The sequence below is a fragment of the Entelurus aequoreus genome, linkage group LG24 (assembly GCF_033978785.1).
Source record: "Entelurus aequoreus isolate RoL-2023_Sb linkage group LG24, RoL_Eaeq_v1.1, whole genome shotgun sequence".
NCBI lineage: Eukaryota > Metazoa > Chordata > Actinopteri > Syngnathiformes > Syngnathidae > Entelurus > Entelurus aequoreus.
In genome coordinates, this window is record NC_084754.1 from 25,803,662 (window position 1) to 25,818,171 (window position 14,510).

A 14,510-nucleotide genomic window follows, 5' to 3' on the forward strand; every position below is an offset into this window, starting at 1 on the left:
TTGGCACGTGTTGCAGCCATGAAATTTCAAGTTAATAGTTGAAAAAAAAAAACAAAGTTTATGAGTTTATACATCAAATATCTTGTCTTTGTAGTGCATTCAATTGAATATGGGTTGAAAAGGATTTGCAAATCATTGTATTCCGTTTATATTTACATCTAACACAATTTCCCAACTCATATGGAAACGGGGTTTGTAGTTGGTGGTTAATTATGGGATGCCGAATGTAAATGTTCAGTCACACTTTTCCTGCAGATATATATTTTTTCAGATTTAGCAAATTTTTATGACATTTACAAATGTGAAATCCAAACCTAAATATTACATCTGAACCTAAATGTTACAAGTTTGGAACTAAAACATATGCAACTTTATTGGCATTATATGTCATTCATCTGTCATGTTTCCTTCTTCCGCTGTCAGAAAGGTGTAGGAGTGTCTGCACTGAGAGGCATAGAATTGGTGGAATATTGACATTCTATAAGTATTCATCTTTACACTTGGCGAGAGATTTAACGCTCACATTTAGATTTAGATTGAACTTTTAGCGCTCACATTTATATGTATATATAAAATGTGTCTCGCCCCTTGGAAGGCTTCACAATGCTGAGCACTTCTTGTAGGTAACTGTACATACCACTTGTCGCCAGCAACAGGGGCCATTGCAACACTTCGGTCATAATTTAATACATCATAATGGATGTTTTGCGCATCGATACATACACCCCCCTTAAATTATGCTAGAGTGAGGCATAACACAAAGAACAGCATCAAATACTAACAATAGGAATCATATGTGGACCTAGGGAAATGATGTACAATCGAAAAAGTCAATGTCAGAAATGTTTCCTCAAGTGTGTAGGCTCAGGATGGTAACAAAACTACCCATCATAGACCATTAGAAATGCCATATACAGTTCACATACTCATACATACAGTATCTATGCCCTGTAGTGCAGCTTTTAGGGTCCAGCATAGCAAATCAGTTCACATTAGTAAATTGTCACAATACAAGTTAACAATACCACCTTTCGTTACAACACCCAATTGAAGCAATTACACCCATACTAACGGTGATAGCACAACCCTCTGGAATGACATCTCCCAAATAAGCCTAATGGGTGACCTAATACTTCTCAAACTGCTTGTGGAAACTAAAGGGCCTTGTGTGTCTTATGGGTGTGTGTAGACAACCTCTTCTAACTCAACCTCAAACGGAACGAGTTGTTCACGGCAATAGGTAGGTTAAATGTGGTGTGTGAACTACTGCTTTAAATGATAGTTCAGTGCGTGCATGACTCATGTGGCTGTTTTCAGATCCAGCAGGTGTCATGTCTGTGTTGATCTTGTTTTTGTTTTGCTTGGTTTTTGGACACTTTTTAGTTCCTGGTTTCACTTCCTGGTTTTGTTTTGTTTCCATGGTTACTCATTAGTTTCACCTGTTCCACGTTTGGACTCACACACACCTGTCTCACGTTTTCACATTGTCATGTCACGCACCTGTTCACAGTTAGTCACGCACCTGTTTTCACTTATCATGTCACTATATAGGCTTTTCTGTTTCTGTTGTTCGTCCTGGCGACATCACACATTCATGCCATGTTCACAGTTCCTTGTCACGTAAGTTTTTGTTTAATGTTCATAGTTCTCCGCCATTGTGCGCGCCTTTTGTTTTGTAATAGTCAAGTTTTTTACCTCCGCTGTGAGCGCCTTTTGTTTGTACCTTTTTTGAGTTTTGATAGTGTAGAATAAAATCATGTTTTTACCTCCACGCCATGTTTGCTTCAGTTCGTTTGCATCTCGGGAAAGCAAACCACGCAGGAAACTGCATCATAGTCCATGTACTGACAGTATGTCGCCAGCAAAAAGCTATCCCGCAAACGACTGGCAATCGATGGAGGAAGGAAAGTGGGAGGCACTAGGAGCCATGGCGGATCAAGACCTCATGTGGGGTCCAAGCGGAAAACTTATTCCGATAAGCTCCGTGTGGCCCGACGACGTTGGCGCGTCGCTCCATTCCCGGAAGCGCCGGCAAAAGCGGAAGCCATCAGGAAGAGCTTCTCCGAGCCGGCAGGACGCGTCACTCCCACAAGCTCCTCCCACTCCGGGCGGAAGCAGGCTGCTGCCAGCCCCGCTGCTCCAGGATGACGTCACGCCATCACCAGAGGATGACATCACAGCTAAAGATTTTTTTTTCTTTGAACTCTTTTACTTTCGATCACCTGCCCTCAACAAAGGACTCTGTTTCTATGATCAAACATTATCAGAACATGATTTTGGACATTAGAGCAAGTCCCTCACAGTCACCCAGATTTCATGCCCCGCCCCCCATGACTCAAGGCACGCCCAAGTCACAAAAAATTTTTTTTTCACCCACAAGATCCCAGGTACAAAAAGAAAGACATTTTGGACAATTTATAGGGGAGGATTTTACCCTCCTTCCGACCTCCCTCCACCCACCCCAAAAGACGGTTCCAGACCGCGGGGAGCGCGTCTGGGATCCGCTCCTTGAGGGGGGGGCTAGGGCTGGGAATTGTTCAGGTGGGGTGGGTCAGATTCGCCATGCCAAGCCACAGCCTCCAGCTCGGCCACCACCACCTGAATTTCGTCATGCCAAGCCACAGCCCCCAGCACGACCACCACCACCAGTCTTTCGTCACGCCAAGCCACAGCCTCCAGCACGACCCCCACCACCTGTCTTTCGACCTGCCAAGCCACAGCCACCAGCACGACCCCCACCACCTGTCTTTCGACCTGCCAAGCCACAGCCACCAGCACGACCACCACCACCAGTTTTTCGACCATGCCAAGATCCACCTGCTCCACGCCCAGCTCCACGCCAAGCGCCACCAGTACCTGCTCCACGCCAAGCGCCACCAGTACCTGCTCCACGCCAAGCGCCACCAGTACCTGCTCCACGCCAAGCGCCGCCAGTACCTGCTCCACGCCAAGCGCCGCCAGTACCTGCTCCACGCCAAGCGCCGCCAGTCGCAGCTTCACGACGCCAAGCGCCGCCAGTCGCAGCTTCACGACGCCAAGCGCCGCCAGTCGCAGCTTCACGACGCCAAGTGCCGCCAGTCGCAGCTTCACGACGCCAAGTGCCGCCAGTCGCAGCTTCACGACGCCAAGTGCCGCCAGTCGCAGCTTCACGACGCCAAGTGCCGCCAGTCGCAGCTTCACGACGCCAAGTGCCGCCAGTCGCAGCTTCACGACGCCAAGTGCCGCCAGTCGCAGCTTCACGACGCCAAGTGCCGCCTGTCGCAGCTTCACGACGCCAAGTGCCGCCCGTCGCAGCTTCACGCCGCCAAGTGCCGCCCGTCGCAGCCCCACGCCGCCAAGTGCCGCCCGTGGCTGCCCCACGCCGCCAAGTGCCGCCCGTGGCTGCCCCACGCCAAGACCAAAGCCAAGACCAAGACCCGCCAAGTGACCAAGACCAAGAACCGCCAAGTGACCAAGAACCGCCAAGTGACCAAGAACCGCCAAGTGACCAAGAACCGCCAAGTGACCAAGACCAAGACCCGCCAAGTGACCAAGACCAAGACCCGCCAAGTAACCAAGACCAAGACCCGCCAAGTGACCAAGACCAAGTCCAAGACCAACCACGCCAAGACCAACCACGCCAAGACCAAGACCATGACCCACGCTGCCAAGACCAAGACCGCCAAGGCCAAGACCACCCATGCCAAGACAAAGACCCGCCACGCCAAGCTTCGCCGCCTGACGCGCCACGCCAAGCTTCGCCGCCTGCCATGATGACGACACGCCTGCCTCCTCGTCTGCCACGAAGGTGGCCACTGCCTGGTCGTCCGCCACGCCAAGTGCGCCCACCTCCTCATCGGCCATGGATATGGCCATTCCCGGGTCGCCCACCTCGTCAGGTACAGCGGCGGTCTACGCGTCGCCGCCACCTGATCCTGCCTCGGTGGATTCGGGGCCACTTGGCCTGGCGACCCACCGCCATGTCCCCCTCCCGCCCTCCCATGACTCTTGATCCTGTTTTGTGTTTTGTTTTTTGGACATCTGGGATCTGTCCGTAAGGGGGGGGCTCTGTCATGTCTGTGTTGATCTTGTTTTTGTTTTGCTTGGTTTTTGGACACTTTTTAGTTCCTGGTTTCACTTCCTGGTTTTGTTTTGTTTCCATGGTTACTCATTAGTTTCACCTGTTCCACGTTTGGACTCACACACACCTGTCTCACGTTTTCACATTGTCATGTCACGCACCTGTTCACAGTTAGTCACGCACCTGTTTTCACTTATCATGTCACTATATAGGCTTTTCTGTTTCTGTTGTTCGTCCTGGCGACATCACACATTCATGCCATGTTCACAGTTCCTTGTCACGTAAGTTTTTGTTTAATGTTCATAGTTCTCCGCCATTGTGCGCGCCTTTTGTTTTGTCATAGTCAAGTTTTTTACCTCCGCTGTGAGCGCCTTTTGTTTGTACCTTTTTTGAGTTTTGATAGTGTAGAATAAAATCATGTTTTTACCTCCACGCCATGTTTGCTTCAGTTCGTTTGCATCTCGGGAAAGCAACCCACGCAGGAAACTGCATCATAGTCCATGTACTGACAGCAGGAAGGTTGTTCGACAATTGCAAAGACTGGTCTTCCACAATGGCATCCACTTGAAAGTCATTATTGGAACTATCATCTTCAGATTCTTCATTACTTCCCGCCTCTGCAAAAACCAATGACTGCATGAGCCATTCCTCAGTGTGCGCTCGAGTGTCCTCTTGATCACACAAAATGCTGCTCTGGGCACCGCCACAATACGATCTGACTGTGACTGCCCTGAGACTGCTTGGAACTCATCCTGCTCTTGGAAAGTCAGGAAATCAACTGGGAGCAGCAAATTCCAGTACACAACCTTTTCTTTTCCTATGGCATCACAGATTCTGTACACGTTGATCATTGACCTCATGGACACCACATCAAAAGGGGTTGATTCCCATCGGTCTGAAACTTTCCTGTTGCCTTCCTCACATCGATTGGCAAGCAGCACTCTGTCACCCACAGCCAATGGTGACCCTCTGACCTTACGGTAATAAATCACAGCATGACGGTTTTGCTTATCAGCTGCGACTGTGCTAGCTACACTTTTGTACGGTGCTGACATTTGGACCCTCTACAGGTTGCAAGTCAGGAAACTTCATGCCTACATGATGCGCCACCTTTGGGCCATCATGAGCATCTCCTGGAGAGACAAATTCCCGAAGACAGAGGTCCTAAGTCGTGCTGGACTGCCATCGATGGATGACATGCTAACCCAAACGAACCTGAGATGGGTCGGGCATGTAGAGAGAATGAGCCACGAGCGGCTCCCTCGGCATCTGCTCTACTCACAGCTGGATGAAGGGAAACGAAACCGAGGAAGCCAAGGCTACGGTACAAGAACACCGTTAACGGAATTTCAGGGAACTGAAGATTGACACTGCAACCTAGCAACTCCAGTCATTGTCACGCCCGACCATACTTGCCAACCCTCCCGATTTTTCCGTGAGACTCCCGAATTTCAGTGCCCCTCCCGAAAATCTCCCGGGGCAACCATTCTCCTGATTTTCACCCGGACAACAATATTAAGGGCGTGCCGTGATGGCACTGCCTTTAGCGTCCTCTACAACCTGTCTACGCGTCCGCTTTTTCACCATACAAACAGCGTGTCGGCCCAGTTACATGTTGTGTGCGGCTTCTGCATACACACGAAAGTGACTGCAAGACATACTTGATCAACAGCCATACAGGTCACACTGAGGGTGACAGTATAAACAACTTTAACACTGTTACAAATATGCGCCACACTGTGAACCCACACCAAACAAGAATGACAAACACATTCCGGGAGAACTTCCGCACCGTAACACAACATAAACACAACAGAACAAATACCCAGAATCCCTTGCATCCCTAACTCTTCCGGGCTACAATATACACCCCCGCTACTACCAAACCCAGCCCCCCCAACCCCCCAATCTCCCGAATTCGAAGGTCTCAAGGTTGGCAAGTATGCGCCCGACAGACTGCTATGAGATAATACATTAAAGTGCAGTTTGAATTTGAGGTACTGTAAAATGTGTCCAAAAAATGTAACAATTATGTCAGGGACAAAATGTATCCACAAACAAACAAAAAGAACATGTTAGTTTAGTTCATGTTATATCAAAGGAGTTGAATTTTGGCAGACACAAACAAAAAGTCTGATTAAAAAATATTTAGATATAAAATTGCCTTTTCTGATTAAATTAGTGGGTGTGTTGATGTTTCCAGTCGGGACCAATAAAGTCACGTAGACGTTCTCTGAGTGCCTGCAAGTCCGCATTCTGGGCAAGATTACTGGTGAGCTTAAGCAGATAGTGAAAGTAAAGTTGCTGCTCCTTTTAAATGCTGTGTTTCAACCTTTATGCGAGTGTTAGTCATATGTCTTTATTTTGTTCTTCTGGGCTGCACTTCCAGCTGTGTAAGGGGAAGAGGCACAATGAAAGTCAGGTAGAAGACATGCTTGTCTACCTCAGAGGCAGAGCAAAAGATGTTGTGAAGTTTGGCACAAGGAATAGTGCCATTGATGTTACTATGAATCCAGATGCAATCTATAGCCTTCTTCCTAAACATTTTGCTGCTGTGCCCTGTTCACCTTTTCCCCTAGCAGACTTCATTCACAGTAATTATCATATTCACATTTAGTTAAATCTGCGATGATCCTTTTTTTTAAAATATGCAAAATAAACAGAAAACACATTCACAATATTTTCCAAGATGTCCCTGAACACACCTCGCATTACAAGATAGCTGCTTCAACCCATGCTGTTGACAAACCAGGCTGCGTTAGCATTATCATCATAGAAACAAGGGACGACACTTATATTGACAATAAAACAATTACATCGGCATGAAAAATAGTATTACCTTCAACACAGTGCAAATTGTGAGACTGTGAGTCCACTTGCGTCGCAGGATTTTCTAAATAACACATCAACGATCAAGAGCTAGTACAACACATTAAAAGTGCATTTTTGTCTTCAAAATATCACTGCAAGATACAGTTTTGGTTAATAACAATTAGCGAACATTCTTATGTGTGCATTGCAAAGTACTATACTAAATATGAATTCATCATATGATTAATTAAAAAATGTGTCTCACCACTTAGAAGGCTTCACAATTCTGAGCACTTCTTCTTGTCGCCACCAACAGGCGCTGTTTGCAACACACACACACACACATATATATATATATATATATATATATATATATATATATATATATATATATATATATATATATATATATATATGGAAAATATCTCTGGATTATTTAAGTGAAATTCCTGCTAAAGTATGGATATTGTTTTGTCCTGCAATGCAAGGTCCAATTCCGCCATCTGCTGGTATCTAAAAAGTTTATAAATATGACTGCAACCCGGACGCTGTTAGCAGGCACTCTGCTAAGATAAGCCACCGTCTGATATTGCACAGCAAATTATTATAAATTACACGAAAGCTAACGTGAGGTTTTTATTGTAAAATGCACAGCCAGTTAACAGCAGTTAGAATGCTATCTTGGTGCATTTTGGTTTTGCATCGGTAGTTGCTCATGTCAGATGTATTATTATTTTGCACTGAAGTCAATATTATTTCCCCCTGTAGACATTAAAGGCCTACTGAAACCCACTACTACCGACCACACAGTCTGATAGTTTATATATCAATGATGAAATCTTAACATTGCAACACATGCCAATACGGCCGGGTTAACTTATAAAGTGCAATTTTTAATTTCCCGCCACACTTCTGCTCGAAAACGTCTCGGTATGATGACGTATGCGCGTGACGTAGCCAGTTTAAAGGCCTACTGAAACCCACTACTACCGACCACGCAGTCTGATAGTTTATATATCAATGATGAAATCTTAACATTGAAACACATGCCAATACGGCCGGGTTAACTTATAAAGTGCAATTTTAAAATTCCCGCCACACTTCCGGTTGAAAATCTCCTTTGGATATGATTTATGCGTGTGACGTCATAAAATGCACGGAAGTGTTTGGGCCCTATTGGAAACAATACACAAAGCTCTGTTTTCTTCGACAAAATTCCACAGTATTCTGGACATCTGTGTTGGTGAATCTTTTGCAATTTGTTTAATGAACAATGGAGGCTGCAAAGAAGAACGTTGTAGGTGGGATCGATCGGTGTCTTAGCGGCTAAGTACAATACTTACAGCAACACAACAAGGACTACTTACCCTGATAGAAGACGCCTAGCTGATGCTTGCCGCCAAACCCACGGATGAAGTCCTTCGTCGCGCCGTTGATCGCTGGAACGCAGGTGAGCACGGCTGTTGATGGGAAGATGAGGGCTGGCTGGCGTAGGTGGAGCGCTAATGTTTTATCATAGTTCTGTGAGTTCCGGCTGCTAAGTTGCTAAATTAGCCTTAGCGTCGTTAGCAACAGCATTGTTAAGCCTTACCAGGCTGAGAATTTTTAACCGTGTAGTTACATGTACATGGTTTAATAGTATTTTTGCTCTTCTGTCTATCCTTCCAGTCAGGGGTTTATTTATTTTGTTTCTATCTTCATTTGAGAACGATGCTAGCACGTTAGCTCAGTAGCTAAGTGTGTCACCGATGTATTGTCTTGGAGATAAAAGTCACTTTAAATGTCCATTTCGCGTGCTCGACTCTCATTTTCAAGAGGATATAGTATCTGAGGTGGTTTAAAATACAAATCTGTGACCTACAATAGAAAAAGGAGAGTGTGGAATCCAATGAGCCAGCTTGTACCTAAGTTACGGTCAGAGCGAAAAAAGATACGTCCATCACTGCCTCTCAAGTCCTTCACTGTAACGTTCCTCATCTACGAATCTTTCATCCTCGCTCAAATTAATGGGGTAATCGTCACTTTCTCGGTCCGAATCTCTCTCGCTCCATTGTAAACAATGGGGAATTGTGAGGAATACTAGCTCCTGTGACGTCACGCTACTTCCGGTACAGGCAAGGCTTTTTTTTATCAGCGAGCAAAAGTTGCGAACTTTATCGTCGATTTTCTCTACTAAATCCTTTCAGCAAAAATATGGCAATATCGCGAAATGATCAAGTATGACACATAGAATGGATCTGCTATTCCCGTTTAAATAAAAAAAAATCATTTCAGTAGGCCTTTAACAGAGGTATGGCTTCCCCATTGAAGCCAATACGAAATAGCTCTGTTTTCATCTCATTATTCCACAGTATTCTGGACATCTGTGTTGGTGAATCTGTTGTAATTTGTTCATTGCATTATGGAGAAAGAAGCTGAGCAAGCAAAGAAGAAAGTTGTCGGTGCGAAGCAGATATTTTGCGAGGGAAGTCAGCAACACAGCACAGCCGGTGTTTGTTTACATTCCCGAAAGATGCAGTCAAGATCGAAGAACTCGGACAACAGAGACTCTAACCAGGAGGACTTTGATTTGGATACACAGACGCGATACCGTGAGTACGTAGCTGCGCTTCCAAACATTTGATCGCTTGCTATAACTAGCTCGAGCTAGTAGCTAGGAGCTAGGAGCTAGCATAACAAACACCTAGGTGTTTGTTATGCGGGATTAATTTGTGGCATATTAAATATAAGCCTGGTTGTGTTGTGGCTAACAGAGTATATATATGTCTTGTGTTTATTTACTGTTGTAGTCATTCCCAGCTGAATATCAGGTCCCACCCGCGCGCTTCCAAACATTTGATCGCTTGCCCGTACATGCGTGTCATGTACGTAACTTTGGTTAAATATATAAGCTTTATGAACCTTGGGTTAGGTGAACGGTCCTTTGGGCTGAGTGAGTGTGTGTGTTGTGCAGGTGTTTGAATTGTATTGGCGGGTTATATATACGGGATCCCGTCCATATAACCCGCTCGAGCTATAACTAGCTCGAGCTAGTAGCTAGTAGCTAGGAGCTAGCATAACAAACACCTAGGTGTTTGTTATGTGGGATTAATTTGTGGCATATTAAATATAAGCCTGGTTGTGTTGTGGCTAATAGAGTATATATATGTCTTGTGTTTATTTACTGTTGTAGTCATTCCCAGCTGAATATCAGGTCACCCCCGGCTCTCACAGCATCTTCCCTATCTGAATCGCTTCCACTCCCCACTAGTCCTTCACTTGCATTTTCCTCATCCACAAATCTTTCATCCTCGCTCAAATTAATGGGGAAATCGTCGCTTTCTCTGTCCGAATCTCTCTCACTTCTGGCGGCCATCATTGTAAACAATAGGGAACTTTGCGGATATGTTCAATAGACTACGTCACGCTACTTCCGGTAGGGGCAAGCCTTTTTTTTATCAGATACCAAAAGTTGCGATCTTTATCGTCGTTGTTTTATACTAAATCCTTTCAGTAAAAAATGGCAATATCGCGAAATGATCAAGTATGACACATAGAATAGATCTGCTATCCCCGTTTGAATAAAAAAATTTCATTTCAGTAGGCCTTTAAAACCAGTGGAGGTGCTAACCACATTGTGTGTGTGTGTGTGTGTGTTCTAAACACTCATTGCAGGTAATAATTGTGTGTCAAGACGTTTACATACATACATACATACATACACATATATATATATATACATATATATATATATATATATATATATATATATATATATATATATATATATATATATATATATATATATATATATATATATATATATATATATATATATATATATACAGTATATATGAGTACATGTACACTACCGTTCAAAAGTTTGGGGTCACCCAAACAATTTTGTGGAATAGCCTTCATTTCTAAGAACAAGAATAGACTGTCGAGTTTCAGAGAAAGTTCTCTTTTGCTGGCCATTTTGAGCGTTTAATTGACCCCACAAATGTGATGCTCCAGAAACTCAATCTGCTCAAAGGAAGGTCAGTTTTGCAGCTTCTGTAACGAGCTAAACTGTTTTCAGATGTGTGAACATGATTGCACAAGGGTTTTCTAATCATCAATTAGCCTTCTGAGCCAATGAGCAAACACATTGTACCATTAGAACACTGGAGTGATAGTTGCTGGAAATGGGCCTCTATACACCTATGTAGATATTGCACCAAAAACCAGACATTTGCAGCTAGAATAGTCATTTACCACATTAGCAATGTATAGAGTGTATTTCTTTAAAGTTAAGACTAGTTTAAAGTTATCTTTATTGAAAAGTGCAGTGCTTTTCCTTCAAAAATAAGGACATTTCAATGTGACCCCAAACTTTTGAACGGTAGTGTATATATATATATATATATACAGTATGTATATATATGTATACGAGTACATCTATATATATATATATATATATATATACAGTATGTATATATATGTATATGAGTACATATATATATATATATATATATATATATATATATATATATATATATATATATATATATATATATATATATATATATATATATATATATATATATATATATATATGTATATATATGTATATGAGTACATCTATATATATATATATATATATATATATATATATATATAGTTGTGTCAGAAGTGCTACGGACAGTTTGGTTATGTTTGGGTTTTCCTGTGTTTGGAATCACTTCCTGTCCTGGTGCTCTTGTTTTGTCACTGTTTCCTGTTTGGTCTCTATCATTTGCGTCCTTTACTTTCTGCTCCACGTCCCGTCAGCACAGCTGTTCCCGGTTTAATTAGTTCTATTTAGTTCCGCCTGAGTCCCTCCTTCAGTGCTTCATCATTATTCTTTTGACACTGAGGCGGACTGGACCGTTTTTGTTCACAATGAGTAATACTTTTGTCTTTTTCACTTGCATTCTGCTGCTTTCTATTGTGTGCTTGGCTGCTTCCAATTGTATATTTTGCTGCTTTCAATTGTGTGCTTTTGCTGCTTTCAATTGTGTTTGTGTTGCTTTGCTGTGACAGTTTGACCCCGCACTGCACATGTGTTAGGAACACAACATGAACAAACAACACACATTCAATCACTTGAGTCAGTGACAAACATGCAGTTAACAAACAAATGACAAGCTGTCACTCACCATGGCTCTCTACTGCTGGCTAAGAGAGTCAAGGTGGGGCTGAGTGTTTGATGCAGGGGAACACACCTGCCCTCACTGATTAGGCCCAAGTTGGGCCGAACTATGGTTGTCAAAAGCTGGGTGTTAGAAGTACTATGTGAATACTTCTAGACTTGTGATGGTTTATTTAAGGTGTATTTACAAAAAGATCTCTGTCCTGACCAGGAGCTCAGGGGCCGTACTTATCAAGCTTCTTAGAGTGCCATTTTACACTTAAAGGCCTACTGAAATGAATTTTTTTTATTTAAACGGGGATAGCAGATCTATTCTATGTGTCATACTTGATCATTTCGCGATATTGCCATATTTTTGCTGAAAGGATTTAGTATAGAACAACGACGATAAAGATTGCAACTTTTGGTATCTGATAAAAAAAAGGCTTGCACCTACCGGAAGTAGCGTGACGTAGTCAATTGAACATATACGCAAAGTTCCCTATTGTTTACAATGATGGCCGCATGAAGTGAGAGAGATTCGGACCGAGAAAGCGACAATTTCCCCATTAATTTGAGCGAGGATGAAAGATTTGTGGATGAGTAAAGTGCAAGTGAAGGACTAGTGGGGAGTTGAAGCTATTCAGATAGGGAAGATGCTGTGAGAGCCGGGGGTGACCTGATATTCAGCTGGGAATGACTACAACAGTAAATAAACACAAGACATATATATACTCTATTAGCCACAACACAACCAGGCTTATATTTAATATGCCACAAATTAATCCTGCATAAAAACACCTGCGTGTTTGTTATGCTAGCTCCTAGCTCCTATGCTAGCTCCTAGCTCCATAGAACACGCCAATACAATTCAAACACCTGATCAACACACACAATCACTCAGCCCAAAAGACCGTTCACCTAACCCAAGGTTCATAAAGCTTATATATTTTAAAAAAGTTACGTACATACGCAAAAAAAAGCCAAAGCTGCATACGGTCAAGCGATCAAATGTTTAGAAGCCAAAGCTGCATACTCACAGTAGCACGTCTGCGTCTTTGTCATCCAAATCAAAGTAATCCTGGTAAGAGTCTGTGTTGTCCCAGTTCTCTACAGGCGTCTGTGTATCGAAGTCAAAAGTCCTCCTGGTTAGAGTCTCTGTTATCCGAGTTCTTCCATCTTGACTGCATCTTTCGGGAATGTAAACAAAGAAGCGCCGGCTGTGTACTGTTGTGGCTGACTACGTTAGAAAAATACGTCCATTTCGCACCGACAACTTTCTTCTTTGCTTGCTCAGCTTCTTTCTCCATAATGCAATGAACATGATTGCAACAGACTCACGAACACAGATGTCCAGAATACTGTGGAATTATGAAATGAAAACAGAGCTTTTTCGTATTGGCTTCAATGTGGAAGGCATACCCGTGTTCCCCGGGCCACGTCACGCGCATACGTGCTCCTCAGAGGCGTTTCGAACCGGAAGTTTAGCGGCAAATTTAAAATGTCACTTTATAAGTTAACCCGGCCGTATTGGCATGTGTTATAATGTTAAGATTTCATCATTGATATATAAACTATCAGACTGCGTGGTCGGTAGTAGTGGGTTTCAGTAGGCCTTTAAGATGTTATGTACTTGGGCAGACTTCCAGCACTCTGCTAATCACATCAAAACCAGTGGAGATGCTAACCACATATTCAATCAATCAATCAATCAATGTTTATTTATATAGCCCTAAATCACAAGTGTCTCAAAGGGCTGTACAAGCCACAACGACATCCTCGGTACATATTGTGTGTGTGTGTGTGTGTGTTCTGATCACTCATTGCAGCTCCCAGTAAAGAACCACATGATTGAGACTTTTATTAGTAGATTGCACAGTGAAGTACATATTCCGTACAATTGACCACAACATGGTAACACCCGAATAAGTTTTTCAACTTGTGTGTAGGTGCTTGGATGGACGGGTACACAGCAGTTACATAATTACACATTTTAGGTGGGGGAAATAATACATTTTTAAATGCATGGCAATTCGGACATGGGTGATTATAGAATTGATTAGTAAACATCAACAATCAATAATCTATGTATTAATTGTAAATAAAGTAACACAGACATTTCTAAAATGTGGCATCTAAATTGTTTCTCAGCTCGAACATTAAATATCTTGTCTTTGCATTCTTTTAAATTTAATATATGTTGAAAAGGATTTGAAAATCATTGTATTCTGTTTTTATTTACGATTTACACAACATGCCAACTTCACCGGTTTTGGGTTTTGTACAATTTTAAGATAGAAGTGTAAGCTACAATCTCACTTTTGATAATTGTGGCTGCAGGTACTTGTTTTATCAGTAAGGTGCCTTTCTCTTGTATTTGTATTGTATATATTTACTGACATCAAATAATATGTCACTCAAATAAAACAATTGTCATTGTAACAATGTTGCCTGTTTTCTACTTTCTGTCCAGTAGGTGGCTTAGAAGAGTAGATGAAGCCTCAATAA

General features: G+C 42.9%; 1 long non-coding RNA gene across 1 annotated transcript; it reads left to right on the plus strand.

Moving 5' to 3' along the window:
- The first annotated feature begins 202 nt into the window (after positions 1 to 202).
- On the plus strand, positions 203 to 7,140 carry LOC133642001 (uncharacterized). The gene is made up of 3 exons (XR_009824364.1): positions 203 to 1,326; positions 4,576 to 5,040; positions 5,131 to 7,140. It is a non-coding gene; the product is annotated as an uncharacterized LOC133642001 (long non-coding RNA).
- The last annotated feature ends 7,370 nt before the right edge of the window (positions 7,141 to 14,510 follow it).